The sequence below is a fragment of the Ammospiza caudacuta genome, chromosome 5, assembly GCF_027887145.1.
Source record: "Ammospiza caudacuta isolate bAmmCau1 chromosome 5, bAmmCau1.pri, whole genome shotgun sequence".
NCBI lineage: Eukaryota > Metazoa > Chordata > Aves > Passeriformes > Passerellidae > Ammospiza > Ammospiza caudacuta.
In genome coordinates, this window is record NC_080597.1 from 21,745,746 (window position 1) to 21,759,238 (window position 13,493).

Genomic DNA, 13,493 nt, shown 5'->3' on the forward strand with positions numbered 1-13,493 from the left:
AAAAAGCTTTTCCACTACGTCTGGCAAGGAGAAAGTGTGCCAGCACAGAAAACATCTCCCATCGTGTTCTAACGTTGCACGGAGGTCTGCCAAGTGCTTGGCATGAAGAAAAGAAAAGTTGTCCAAAACAGCTTCCAATGGAATATTCATGTGATTGGAAAAGTCAGGAGAGTGGTAAGGTACTGTTTTCTATCAGTTGGCAAGCTGTGCACACAATCCCAATGTAATACAGCATCCTTCTTCACCTTTCCGAAGCTGCCGCTCTCTCCGGCTCCTGGAGCCGAAGAAGCGGCTTCTTCGCGCAAAGACGATTGTACCGGTCACAGTGCTCTCTTAGCGCGGCTTCTGCCGAAAGAAGCCCGGGAGTGGCTCTTAGCTCCGGAGATCATCGTACCTTCGTCTTTAGCGTCTTTTGTGGTCTACATCTTAGCAAAAAGCTTTTCCACTACGTCTGGCAAGGAGAAAGTGTGCCAGCACAGAAAACAACTCCCATCGTGTTCTACCGTTGCACGGAGGTCTGCCAAGTGCTTGGCATGAAGAAAAGAAAAGTTGTCCAAAACAGCTTCCAATTGAATATTCATGTGATTGGAAAAGTCAGGAGAGTGGTAAGGTACTGTTTTCTATCAGTTGGCAAGCTGCGCACACAATCCCAGTGTAATACAGCATCCTTCTTCACCTTTCTGAAGCTGCCGCTCTCTCCGGCTCCTGGAGCCGAAGAAGCGGCTTCTTCGCGCAAAGACGATTGTACCGGTCACAGTGCTCTCTTAGCGCGGCTTCTGCCGAAAGAAGCCCGGGAGCGGCTCTTAGCTAAGGAGAGCATCGTACCTTCGTCTTTAGCGTCTTTTGTGGTCTACATCTTAGCAAAAAGCTTTTCCACTACGTCTGGCAAGGAGAAAGTGTGCCAGCACAGAAAACATCTCCCATCGTGTTCTAACGTTGCACGGAGGTCTGCCAAGTGCTTGGCATGAAGAAAAGAAAAGTTGTCCAAAAGAGCTTCCAATCGAATATTCATGTGATTGGAAAAGTCAGGAGAGTGGTAAGGTACTGTTTTCTATCACTTGGCAAGCTGCGCACACAATCCCAGTGTTGTACAGCATCCTTCTTCACCTTTCCGAAGCTGCCGCTCTCTCCGGCTCCTGGAGCCGAAGAAGCGGCTTCTTCGTGCAAAGACGATTGTACCGGTCACAGTGCTCTCTTAGCGCGGCTTCTGCCGAAAGAAGCCCGGGAGCGGCTCTTAGCTCCGGAGAGCATCGTACCTTCGTCTTTAGCGTCTTTTGTGGTCTACATCTTAGCAAAAAGCTTTTCCACTATGTCTGGCAAGGAGGAAGTGTGCCAGCACAGAAAACATCTCCCATCGTGTTCTAACGTTGCACGGAGGTCTGCCAAGTGCTTGGCATGAAGAGAAGAAAAGTTGTCCAAAACAGCTTCCAATCGAATATTCATGTGATTGGAAAAGTCAGGAGAGTGGTAAGGTACTGTTTTCTATCAGTTGGCAAGCTGCGCACACAATCCCAATGTAATACAGCATCCTTCTTCACATTTCCGAAGCTGCCGCTCTCTCCGGCTCCTGGAGCCGAAGAAGCGGCTTCTTCGCGCAAAGACGATTGTACCGGTCACAGTGCTCTCTTAGCGCGGCTTCTGCCGAAAGAAGCCCGGGAGCGGCTCTTAGCTCCGGAGAGCATCGTACCTTCGTCTTTAGCGTCTTTTGTGGTCTACATCTTAGCAAAAGGCTTTTCCACTACGTCTGGCAAGGAAAACCTGCGCCAGCACAGAAAACATCTCCCATCGTGTTCTAACGTTGCACGGAGGTCTGCCAAAAGCTTGGCATGAAGAAAAGAAAAGTTGTCCAAAAGAGCTTCCAATCGAATATTCATGTGATTGGAAAAGTCAGGAGAGTGGTAAGGTACTGTTTTCTATCAGTTGGCAAGCTGCGCACACAATCCCAGTGTTGTACAGCATCCTTCTTCACCTTTCCGATGCTGCCGCTCTCTCCGGCTCCTGGAGCCGAAGAAGCGGCTTCTTCGCGCAAAGACGATTGTACCGGTCACAGTGCTCTCTTAGCGCGGCTTCTGCCGAAAGAAGCCCGGGAGCGGCTCTTAGCTCCGGAGAGCATCGTACCTTCGTCTTTAGCGTCTTTTGTGGTCTACATCTTAGCAAAAAGCTTTTCCACTACGTCTGGCAAGGAAAACCTGCGCCAACACAGAAAACATCTCCCATCGTGTTCTGGACGTTGCACGGAGGTCTGCAAGTGTTTGGCATGAAGAAAAGAAAAGTTGTCCAAAACAGCTTCCAATGGAATATTCATGTGATTGGAAAAGTCAGGAGAGTTGTAAGGTACTGTTTTCTATCAGTTGGCAAGCTGCGCACACAATCCCAGTGTTGTACAGCATCCTTCTTCACCTTTCCGATGCTGCCGCTCTCTCCGGCTCCTGGAGCCGAAGAAGCGGCTTCTTCGCGCAAAGACGATTGTACCGGTCACAGTGCTCTCTTAGCGCGGCTTCTGCCGAAAGAAGCCCGGGAGCGGCTCTTAGCTCCGGAGAGCATCGTACCTTCGTCTTTAGCGTCTTTTGTGGTCTACATCTTAGCAGAAAGCTTTTCCACTATGTCTGGCAAGGAAAACCTGCGCCAGCACAGAAAACATCTCCCATCGTGTTCTGGACGTTGCACGGAGGTCTGCCAAGTGTTTGACAAGAAGAGAAGAAAAGTTGTCCAAAACAGCTTCCAATCGAATATTCATGTGATTGGAAAAGTCAGGAGAGTGGTAAGGTACTGTTTTCTATCAGTTGGCAAGCTGCGCACACAATCCCAGTGTTGTACAGCATCCTTCTTCACCTTTCCGAAGCTGCCGCTCTCTCCGGCTCCTGGAGCCGAAGAAGCGGCTTCTTCGCGCAAAGACGATTGTACCGGTCACAGTGCTCTCTTAGCGCGGCTTCTGCCGAAAGAAGCCCGGGAGCGGCTCTTAGCTCCGGAGAGCATCGTACCTTCGTCTTTAGCGTCTTTTGTGGTCTACATCTTAGCAAAAAGCTTTTCCACTACGTCTGGCAAGGAGGAAGTGTGCCAGCACAGAAAACATCTCCCATCGTGTTCTAACGTTGCACGGATGTCTGCCAAGTGCTTGGCATGAAGAAAAGAAAAGTTGTCCAAAACAGCTTCCAATCGAATATTCATGTGATTGGAAAAGTCAGGAGAGTAGTAAGGTACTGTTTACTATCAGTTGGCAAGCTGCGCACACAATCCCAATGTAATACAGCATCCTTCTTCACCTTTCCGAAGCTGCCGCTCTCTCCGGCTCCTGGAGCCGAAGAAGCGGCTTCTTCGCGCAAAGACGATTGTACCGGTCACAGTGCTCTCTTAGCGCGGCTTCTGCCGAAAGAAGCCCGGGAGCGGCTCTTAGCTCCGGAGAGCATCGTACCTTCGTCTTTAGCGTCTTTTGTGGTCTACATCTTAGCAGAAAGCTTTTCCACTATGTCTGGAAAGGAAAACCTGCGCCAGCACAGAAAACATCTCCCATCGTGTTCTGGACGTTGCACGGAGGTCTGCCAAGTGTTTGACAAGAAGAGAAGAAAAGCTGTCCAAAAGAGCTTCCAATCGAATATTCATGTGATTGGAAAAGTCAGGAGAGTGGTAAGGTACTGTTTTCTATCAGTTGGCAAGCTGCGCACACAATCCCAATGTAATACAGCATCCTTCTTCACCTTTCTGAAGATGCCGCTCTCTCCGGCTCCTGGAGCCGAAGAAGCGGCTTCTTCGCGCAAAGACAATTGTACCGGTCACAGTGCTCTCTTAGCGCGGCTTCTGCCGAAAGAAGCCCGGGAGCGGCTCTTAGCTCCGGAGAGCATCGTACCTTCGTCTTTAGCGTCTTTTGTGGTCTACATCTTAGCAAAAAGCTTTTCCACTACGTCTGGCAAGGAGAAAGTGTGCCAACACAGAAAACATCTCCCATCGTGTTCTAACGTTGCACGGAGGTCTGCCAAGTGCTTGGCATGAAGAAAAGAAAAGTTGTCCAAAACAGCTTCCAATCAAATATTCATGTGATTGGAAAAGTCAGGAGAGTGGTAAGGTACTGTTTTCTATCAGTTGGCAAGCTGTGCACACAATCCCAATGTAATACAGCATCCTTCTTCACCTTTCCGAAGCTGCCGCTCTCTCCGGCTCCTGGAGCCGAAGAAGCGGCTTCTTCGCGCAAAGACGATTGTACCGGTCACAGTGCTCTCTTAGCGCGGCTTCTGCCGAAAGAAGCCCGGGAGTGGCTCTTAGCTCCGGAGAGCATCGTACCTTCGTCTTTAGCGTCTTTTGTGGTCTACATCTTAGCAAAAAGCTTTTCCACTACGTCTGGCAAGGAGAAAGTGTGCCAGCACAGAAAACAACTCCCATCGTGTTCTACCGTTGCACGGAGGTCTGCCAAGTGCTTGGCATGAAGAAAAGAAAAGTTGTCCAAAACAGCTTCCAATTGAATATTCCTGTGATTGGAAAAGTCAGGAGAGTGGTAAGGTACTTTTTTCTATCAGTTGGCAAGCTGCGCACACAATCCCAGTGTAATACAGCATCCTTCTTCACCTTTCTGAAGCTGCCGCTCTCTCCGGCTCCTGGAGCCGAAGAAGCGGCTTCTTCGCGCAAAGACGATTGTACCGGTCACAGTGCTCTCTTAGCGCGGCTTCTGCCGAAAGAAGCCCGGGAGCGGCTCTTAGCTAAGGAGAGCATCGTACCTTCGTCTTTAGCGTCTTTTGTGGTCTACATCTTAGCAAAAAGCTTTTCCACTACGTCTGGCAAGGAGAAAGTGTGCCAGCACAGAAAACATCTCCCATCGTGTTCTACCGTTGCACGGAGGTCTGCCAAGTGCTTGGCATGAAGAAAAGAAAAGTTGTCCAAAAGAGCTTCCAATCGAATATTCATGTGATTGGAAAAGTCAGGAGAGTGGTAAGGTACTGTTTTCTATCACTTGGCAAGCTGCGCACACAATCCCAGTGTTGTACAGCATCCTTCTTCACCTTTCCGAAGCTGCCGCTCTCTCCGGCTCCTGGAGCCGAAGAAGCGGCTTCTTCGTGCAAAGACGATTGTACCGGTCACAGTGCTCTCTTAGCGCGGCTTCTGCCGAAAGAAGCCCGGGAGCGGCTCTTAGCTCCGGAGAGCATCGTACCTTCGTCTTTAGCGTCTTTTGTGGTCTACATCTTAGCAAAAAGCTTTTCCACTATGTCTGGAAAGGAGGAAGTGTGCCAGCACAGAAAACATCTCCCATCGTGTTCTAACGTTGCACGGAGGTCTGCCAAGTGCTTGGCATGAAGAAAAGAAAAGTTGTCCAAAAGAGCTTCCAATCGAATATTCATGTGATTGGAAAAGTCAGGAGAGTGGTAAGGTACTGTTTTCTATCAGTTGGCAAGCTGCGCACACAATCCCAATGTAATACAGCATCCTTCTTCACCTTTCTGAAGCTGCCGCTCTCTCCGGCTCCTGGAGCCGAAGAAGCGGCTTCTTCGCGCAAAGACGATTGTACCGGTCACAGTGCTCTCTTAGCGCGGCTTCTGCCGAAAGAAGCCCGGGAGCGGCTCTTAGCTCCGGAGAGCATCGTACCTTCGTCTTTAGCGTCTTTTGTGGTCTACATCTTAGCAGAAAGCTTTTCCACTACGTCTGGCAAGGAGAAAGTGTGCCAGCACAGAAAACAACTCCCATCGTGTTCTACCGTTGCACGGAGGTCTGCCAAGTGTTTGGCATGAAGAAAAGAAAAGTTGTCCAAAACAGCTTCCAATTGAATATTCATGTGATTGGAAAAGTCAGGAGAGTGGTAAGGTACTGTTTTCTATCAGTTGGCAAGCTGCGCACACAATCCCAATGTAATACAGCATCCTTCTTCACCTTTCCGAAGCTGCCGCTCTCTCCGGATCCTGGAGCCGAAGAAGCGGCTTCTTCGCGCAAAGACGATTGTACCGCTCACAGTGCTCTCTTAGCGCGGCTTCTGCCGAAAGAAGCCCGGGAGCGACTCTTAGCTCCGGAGAGCATCGTACCTTCGTCTTTAGCGTCTTTTGTGGTCTACATCTTAGCAAAAAGCTTTTCCACTACGTCTGGCAAGGAAAACCTGCGCCAGCACAGAAAACATCTCCCATCGTGTTCTGGACGTTGCACGGAGGTCTGCCAAGTGTTTGACAAGAAGAGAAGAAAAGTTGTCCAAAACAGCTTCCAATCGAATATTCATGTGATTGGAAAAGTCAGGAGAGTGGTAAGGTACTGTTTTCTATCAGTTGGCAAGCTGCGCACACAATCCCAGTGTTGTACAGCATCCTTCTTCACCTTTCCGATGCTGCCGCTCTCTCGGGCTCCTGGAGCCGAAGAAGCGGCTTCTTCGCGCAAAGACGATTGTACCGGTCACAGTGCTCTCTTAGCGCGGCTTCTGCCGAAAGAAGCCCGGGAGCGGCTCTTAGCTCCGGAGAGCATCGTACCTTCGTCTTTAGCGTCTTTTGTGGTCTACATCTTAGCAGAAAGCTTTTCCACTATGTCGGCAAGGAAAACCTGCGCCAGCACAGAAAACATCTCCCATCGTGTTCTGGACGTTGCACGGATGTCTGCCAAGTGTTTGACAAGAAGAGAAGAAAAGTTGTCCAAAACAGCTTCCAATCGAATATTCATGTGATTGGAAAAGTCAGGAGAGTGGTAAGGTACTGTTTTCTATCAGTTGGCAAGCTGCGCACACAATCCCAATGTAATACAGCATCCTTCTTCACCTTTCCGATGCTGCCGCTCTCTCCGGCTCCTGGAGCCGAAGAAGCGGCTTCTTCGCGCAAAGACGATTGTACCGGTCACAGTGCTCTCTTAGCGTGGCCTCTGCCGAAAGAAGCCTGGGAGCGGCTCTTAGCTCCGGAGAGCATCGTACCTTCGTCTTTAGCGTCTTTTGTGGTCTACATCTTAGCAGAAAGCTTTTCCACTATGTCTGGCAAGGAAAACCTGCGCAAGCAAAGAAAACATCTCCCATCGTGTTCTAACGTTGCACGGAGGTCTGCCAAGTGCTTGGCATGAAGAGAAGAAAAGTTGTCCAAAACAGCTTCCAATCGAATATTCATGTGATTGGAAAAGTCAGGAGAGTGGTAAGGTACTGTTTTCTATCAGTTGGCAAGCTGCGCACACAATCCCAATGTAATACAGCATCCTTCTTCACATTTCCGAAGCTGCCGCTCTCTCCGGCTCCTGGAGCCGAAGAAGCGGCTTCTTCGCGCAAAGACGATTGTACCGGTCACAGTGCTCTCTTAGCGCGGCTTCTGCCGAAAGAAGCCCGGGAGCGGCTCTTAGCTCCGGAGAGCATCGTACCTTCGTCTTTAGGGTCTTTTGTGGTCTACATCTTAGCAAAAAGCTTTTCCACTATGTCTGGCAAGGAGAAAGTGTGCCAGCACAGAAAACATCTCCCATCGTGTTCTGGACGTTGCACGGAGGTCTGCAAGTGTTGGGCATGAAGAAAAGAAAAGCTGTCCAAAAGAGCTTCCAATCGAATATTCATGTGATTGGAAAAGTCAGGAGAGTGGTAAGGTACTGTTTTCTATCAGTTGGCAAGCTGCTCACACAATCCCAGTGTAATACAGCATCCTTCTTCACCTTTCTGAAGCTGCCGCTCTCTCCGGCTCCTGGAGCCGAAGAAGCGGCTTCTTCGCGCAAAGACGATTGTACCGGTCACAGTGCTCTCTTAGCGCGGCTTCTGCCGAAAGAAGCCCGGGAGCGGCTCTTAGCTCCGGAGAGCATCGTACCTTCGTATTTAGCGTCTTTTGTGGTCTACATCTTAGCAAAAAGCTTTTCCACTACGTCTGGCAAGGAGAAAGTGTGCCAGCACAGAAAACAACTCCCATCGTGTTCTAACGTTGCACGGAGGTCTGCCAAGTGCTTGGCATGAAGAAAAGAAAAGTTGTCCAAAACAGCTTCCAATCGAATATTCATGTGATTGGAAAAGTCAGGAGAGTGGTAAGGTACTGTTTTCTATCAGTTGGCAAGCTGCGCACACAATCCCAATGTAATACAGCATCCTTCTTCACATTTCCGAAGCTGCCGCTCCCTCCGGATCCTGGAGCCGAGGAAGCGGCTTCTTCGCGCAAAGACGATTGTACCGCTAACAGTGCTCTCTTAGCGCGGCTTCTGCCGAAAGAAGCCCGGGAGCGGCTCTTAGCTCCGGAGAGCATCGTACCTTCGTCTTTAGCGTCTTTTGTGGTCTACATCTTAGCAAAAAGCTTTTCCACTACGTCTGGCAAGGAAAACCTGCGCCAGCACAGAAAACATCTCCCATCGTGTTCTAACGTTGCACGGATGTCTGCAAGTGTTTGGCATGAAGAAAAGAAAAGTTGTCCAAAACAGCTTCCAATCGAATATTCATGTGATTGGAAAAGTCAGGAGAGTGGTAAGGTACTGTTTTCTATCAGTTGGCAAGCTGCGCACACAATCCCAGTGTTGTACAGAATCCTTCTTCACCTTTCCGAAGCTGCCGCTCTCTCCGGCTCCTGGAGCCGAAGAAGCGGCTTCTTCGCGCAAAGACGATTGTACCGGTCACAGTGCTCTCTTAGCGCGGCTTCTGCCGAAAGAAGCCCGGGAGCGGCTCTTAGCTCCGGAGAGCATCGTACCTTCGTCTTTAGCGTCTTTTGTGGTCTACATCTTAGCAGAAAGCTTTTCCACTATGTCTGGCAAGGAAAACCTGCGCCAGCACAGAAAACATCTCCCATCGTGTTCTGGACGTTGCACGGAGGTCTGCCAAGTGTTTGACAAGAAGAGAAGAAAAGTTGTCCAAAACAGCTTCCAATCGAATATTCATGTGATTGGAAAAGTCAGGAGAGTGGTAAGGTACTGTTTTCTATCAGTTGGCAAGCTGCGCACACAATCCCAATGGAATACAGCATCCTTCTTCACCTTACCAATGCTGCCGCTCTCTCCGGATCCTGGAGCCGAAGAAGCGGCTTCTTCGCGCAAAGACGATTGTACCGGTCACAGTGCTCTCTTAGCGCGGCTTCTGCCGAAAGAAGCCCGGGAGCGGCTCTTAGCTCCGGAGAGCATCGTACCTTCGTCTTTAGCGTCTTTTGTGGTCTACATCTTAGCAAAAAGCTTTTCCACTACGTCTGGCAAGGAGAAAGTGTGCCAACACAGAAAACATCTCCCATCGTGTTCTAACGTTGCACGGAGGTCTGCCAAGTGTTTGACAAGAAGAGAAGAAAAGTTGTCCAAAACAGCTTCCAATCGAATATTCATGTGATTGGAAAAGTCAGGAGAGTGGTAAGGTACTGTTTTCTATCAGTTGGCAAGCTGCGCACACAATCCCAATGTAATACAGCATCCTTCTTCACATTTCCGAAGCTGCCGCTCTCTCCGGCTCCTGGAGCCGAAGAAGCGGCTTCTTCGCGCAAAGACGATTGTACCGGTCACAGTGCTCTCTTAGCGCGGCTTCTGCCGAAAGAAGCCCGGGAGCGGCTCTTAGCTCCGGAGAGCATCGTACCTTCGTCTTTAGCGTCTTTTGTGGTCTACATCTTAGCAAAAGGCTTTTCCACTACGTCTGGCAAGGAAAACCTGCGCCAGCACAGAAAACATCTCCCATCGTGTTCTAACGTTGCACGGAGGTCTGCCAAGTGTTTGACAAGAAGAGAAGAAAAGTTGTCCAAAACAGCTTCCAATCGAATATTCATGTGATTGGAAAAGTCAGGAGAGTGGTAAGGTACTGTTTTCTATCAGTTGGCAAGCTGCGCACACAATCCCAATGTAATACAGCATCCTTCTTCACATTTCCGAAGCTGCCGCTCTCTCCGGCTCCTGGAGCCGAAGAAGCGGCTTCTTCGCGCAAAGACGATTGTACCGGTCACAGTGCTCTCTTAGCGCGGCTTCTGCCGAAAGAAGCCCGGGAGCGGCTCTTAGCTCCCGAGAGCATCGTACCTTCGTCTTTAGCGTCTTTTGTGGTCTACATCTTAGCAAAAGGCTTTTCCACTACGTCTGGCAAGGAAAACCTGCGCCAGCACAGAAAACATCTCCCATCGTGTTCTAACGTTGCACGGAGGTCTGCCAAAAGCTTGGCATGAAGAAAAGAAAAGTTGTCCAAAAGAGCTTCCAATCGAATATTCATGTGATTGGAAAAGTCAGGAGAGTGGTAAGGTACTGTTTTCTATCAGTTGGCAAGCTGCGCACACAATCCCAGTGTTGTACAGCATCCTTCTTCACCTTTCCGATGCTGCCGCTCTCTCCGGCTCCTGGAGCCGAAGAAGCGGCTTCTTCGCGCAAAGACGATTGTACCGCTAACAGTGCTCTCTTAGCGCGGCTTCTGCCGAAAGAAGCCCGGGAGCGGCTCTTAGCTCCGGAGAGCATCGTACCTTCGTCTTTAGCGTCTTTTGTGGTCTACATCTTAGCAAAAAGCTTTTCCACTACGTCTGGCAAGGAAAACCTGCGCCAACACAGAAAACATCTCCCATCCTGTTCTGGACGTTGCACGGAGGTCTGCAAGTGTTTGGCATGAAGAAAAGAAAAGTTGTCCAAAACAGCTTCCAATGGAATATTCATGTGATTGGAAAAGTCAGGAGAGTTGTAAGGTACTGTTTTCTATCAGTTGGCAAGCTGCGCACACAATCCCAGTGTTGTACAGCATCCTTCTTCACCTTTCCGATGCTGCCGCTCTCTCCGGCTCCTGGAGCCGAAGAAGCGGCTTCTTCGCGCAAAGACGATTGTACCGGTCACAGTGCTCTCTTAGCGCGGCTTCTGCCGAAAGAAGCCCGGGAGCGGCTCTTAGCTCCGGAGAGCATCGTCCCTTCGTCTTTAGCGTCTTTTGTGGTCTACATCTTAGCAGAAAGCTTTTCCACTATGTCTGGCAAGGAAAACCTGCGCCAGCACAGAAAACATCTCCCATCGTGTTCTGGACGTTGCACGGAGGTCTGCCAAGTGTTTGACAAGAAGAGAAGAAAAGTTGTCCAAAACAGCTTCCAATCGAATATTCATGTGATTGGAAAAGTCAGGAGAGTGGTAAGGTACTGTTTTCTATCAGTTGGCAAGCTGCGCACACAATCCCAATGTAATACAGCATCCTTCTTCACATTTCCGAAGCTGCCGCTCTCTCCGGATCCTGGAGCCGAAGAAGCGGCTTCTTCGCGCAAAGACGATTGTACCGGTCACAGTGCTCTCTTAGCGCGGCTTCTGCCGAAAGAAGCCCGGGAGCGGCTCTTAGTTCCGGAGAGCATCGTACCTTCGTCTTTAGCGTCTTTTGTGGTCTACATCTTAGCAAAAAGCTTTTCCACTACGTCTGGCAAGGAAAACCTGCGCCAGCACAGAAAACATCTCCCATCGTGTTCTGGACGTTGCACGGAGGTCTGCAAGTGTTTGGCATGAAGAAAAGAAAAGTTGTCCAAAACAGCTTCCAATCGAATATTCATGTGATTGGAAAAGTCAGGAGAGTGGTAAGGTACTGTTTTCTATCAGTTGGCAAGCTGCGCACACAATCCCAATGTAATACAGCATCCTTCTTCACCTTACCAATGCTGCCGCTCTCTCCGGCTCCTGGAGCCGAAGAAGCGGCTTCTTCGCGCAAAGACGATTGTACCGCTAACAGTGCTCTCTTAGCGCGGCTTCTGCCGAAAGAAGCCCGGGAGCGGCTCTTAGCTCCGGAGAGCATCGTACCTTCGTCTTTAGCGTCTTTTGTGGTCTACATCTTAGCAAAAAGCTTTTCCACTACGTCTGGCAAGGAAAACCTGCGCCAGCACAGAAAACATCTCCCATCGTGTTCTAACGTTGCACGGAGGTCTGCAAGTGTTTGGCATGAAGAAAAGAAAAGTTGTCCAAAACAGCTTCCAATCGAATATTCATGTGATTGGAAAAGTCAGGAGAGTGGTAAGGTACTGTTTTCTATCAGTTGGCAAGCTGCTCACACAATCCCAGTGTAATACAGCATCCTTCTTCACCTTTCTGAAGCTGCCGCTCTCTCCGGCTCCTGGAGCCGAAGAAGCGGCTTCTTCGCGCAAAGACGATTGTACCGGTCACAGTGCTCTCTTAGCGCGGCTTCTGCCGAAAGAAGCCCGGGAGCGGCTCTTAGCTCCGGAGAGCATCGTACCTTCGTCTTTAGCGTCTTTTGTGGTCTACATCTTAGCAAAAAGCTTTTCCACTACGTCTGGCAAGGAGAAAGTGTGCCAGCACAGAAAACATCTCCCATCGTGTTCTAACGTTGCACGGAGGTCTGCCAAGTGCTTGGCATGAAGAAAAGAAAAGTTGTCCAAAACAGCTTCCAATCGAATATTCATGTGATTGGAAAAGTCAGGAGAGTGGTAAGGTACTGTTTTCTATCAGTTGGCAAGCTGCGCACACAATCCCAATGTAATACAGCATCCTTCTTCACATTTCCGAAGCTGCCGCTCCCTCCGGATCCTGGAGCCGAGGAAGCGGCTTCTTCGCGCAAAGACGATTGTACCGCTAACAGTGCTCTCTTAGCGCGGCTTCTGCCGAAAGAAGCCCGGGAGCGGCTCTTAGCTCCGGAGAGCATCGTACCTTCGTCTTTAGCGTCTTTTGTGGTCTACATCTTAGCAAAAAGCTTTTCCACTACGTCTGGCAAGGAAAACCTGCGCCAGCACAGAAAACATCTCCCATCGTGTTCTAACGTTGCACGGAGGTCTGCAAGTGTTTGGCATGAAGAAAAGAAAAGTTGTCCAAAACAGCTTCCAATCGAATATTCATGTGATTGGAAAAGTCAGGAGAGTGGTAAGGTACTGTTTTCTATCAGTTGGCAAGCTGCGCACACAATCCCAGTGTTGTACAGAATCCTTCTTCACCTTTCCGATGCTGCCGCTCTCTCCGGCTCCTGGAGCCGAAGAAGCGGCTTCTTCGCGCAAAGACGATTGTACCGGTCACAGTGCTCTCTTAGCGCGGCTTCTGCCGAAAGAAGCCCGGGAGCGGCTCTTAGCTCCGGAGAGCATCGTACCTTCGTCTTTAGCGTCTTTTGTGGTCTACATCTTAGCAGAAAGCTTTTCCACTATGTCTGGCAAGGAAAACCTGCGCCAGCACAGAAAACATCTCCCATCGTGTTCTGGACGTTGCACGGAGGTCTGCCAAGTGTTTGACAAGAAGAGAAGAAAAGTTGTCCAAAACAGCTTCCAATCGAATATTCATGTGATTGGAAAAGTCAGGAGAGTGGTAAGGTACTGTTTTCTATCAGTTGGCAAGCTGCGCACACAATCCCAATGGAATACAGCATCCTTCTTCACCTTACCAATGCTGCCGCTCTCTCCGGATCCTGGAGCCGAAGAAGCGGCTTCTTCGCGCAAAGACGATTGTACCGGTCACAGTGCTCTCTTAGCGCGGCTTCTGCCGAAAGAAGCCCGGGAGCGGCTCTTAGCTCCGGAGAGCATCGTACCTTCGTCTTTAGCGTCTTTTGTGGTCTACATCTTAGCAAAAAGCTTTTCCACTACGTCTGGCAAGGAGAAAGTGTGCCAACACAGAAAACATCTCCCATCGTGTTCTAACGTTGCACGGAGGTCTGCCAAGTGTTTGACAAGAAGAGAAGAAAAGTTGTCCAAAAC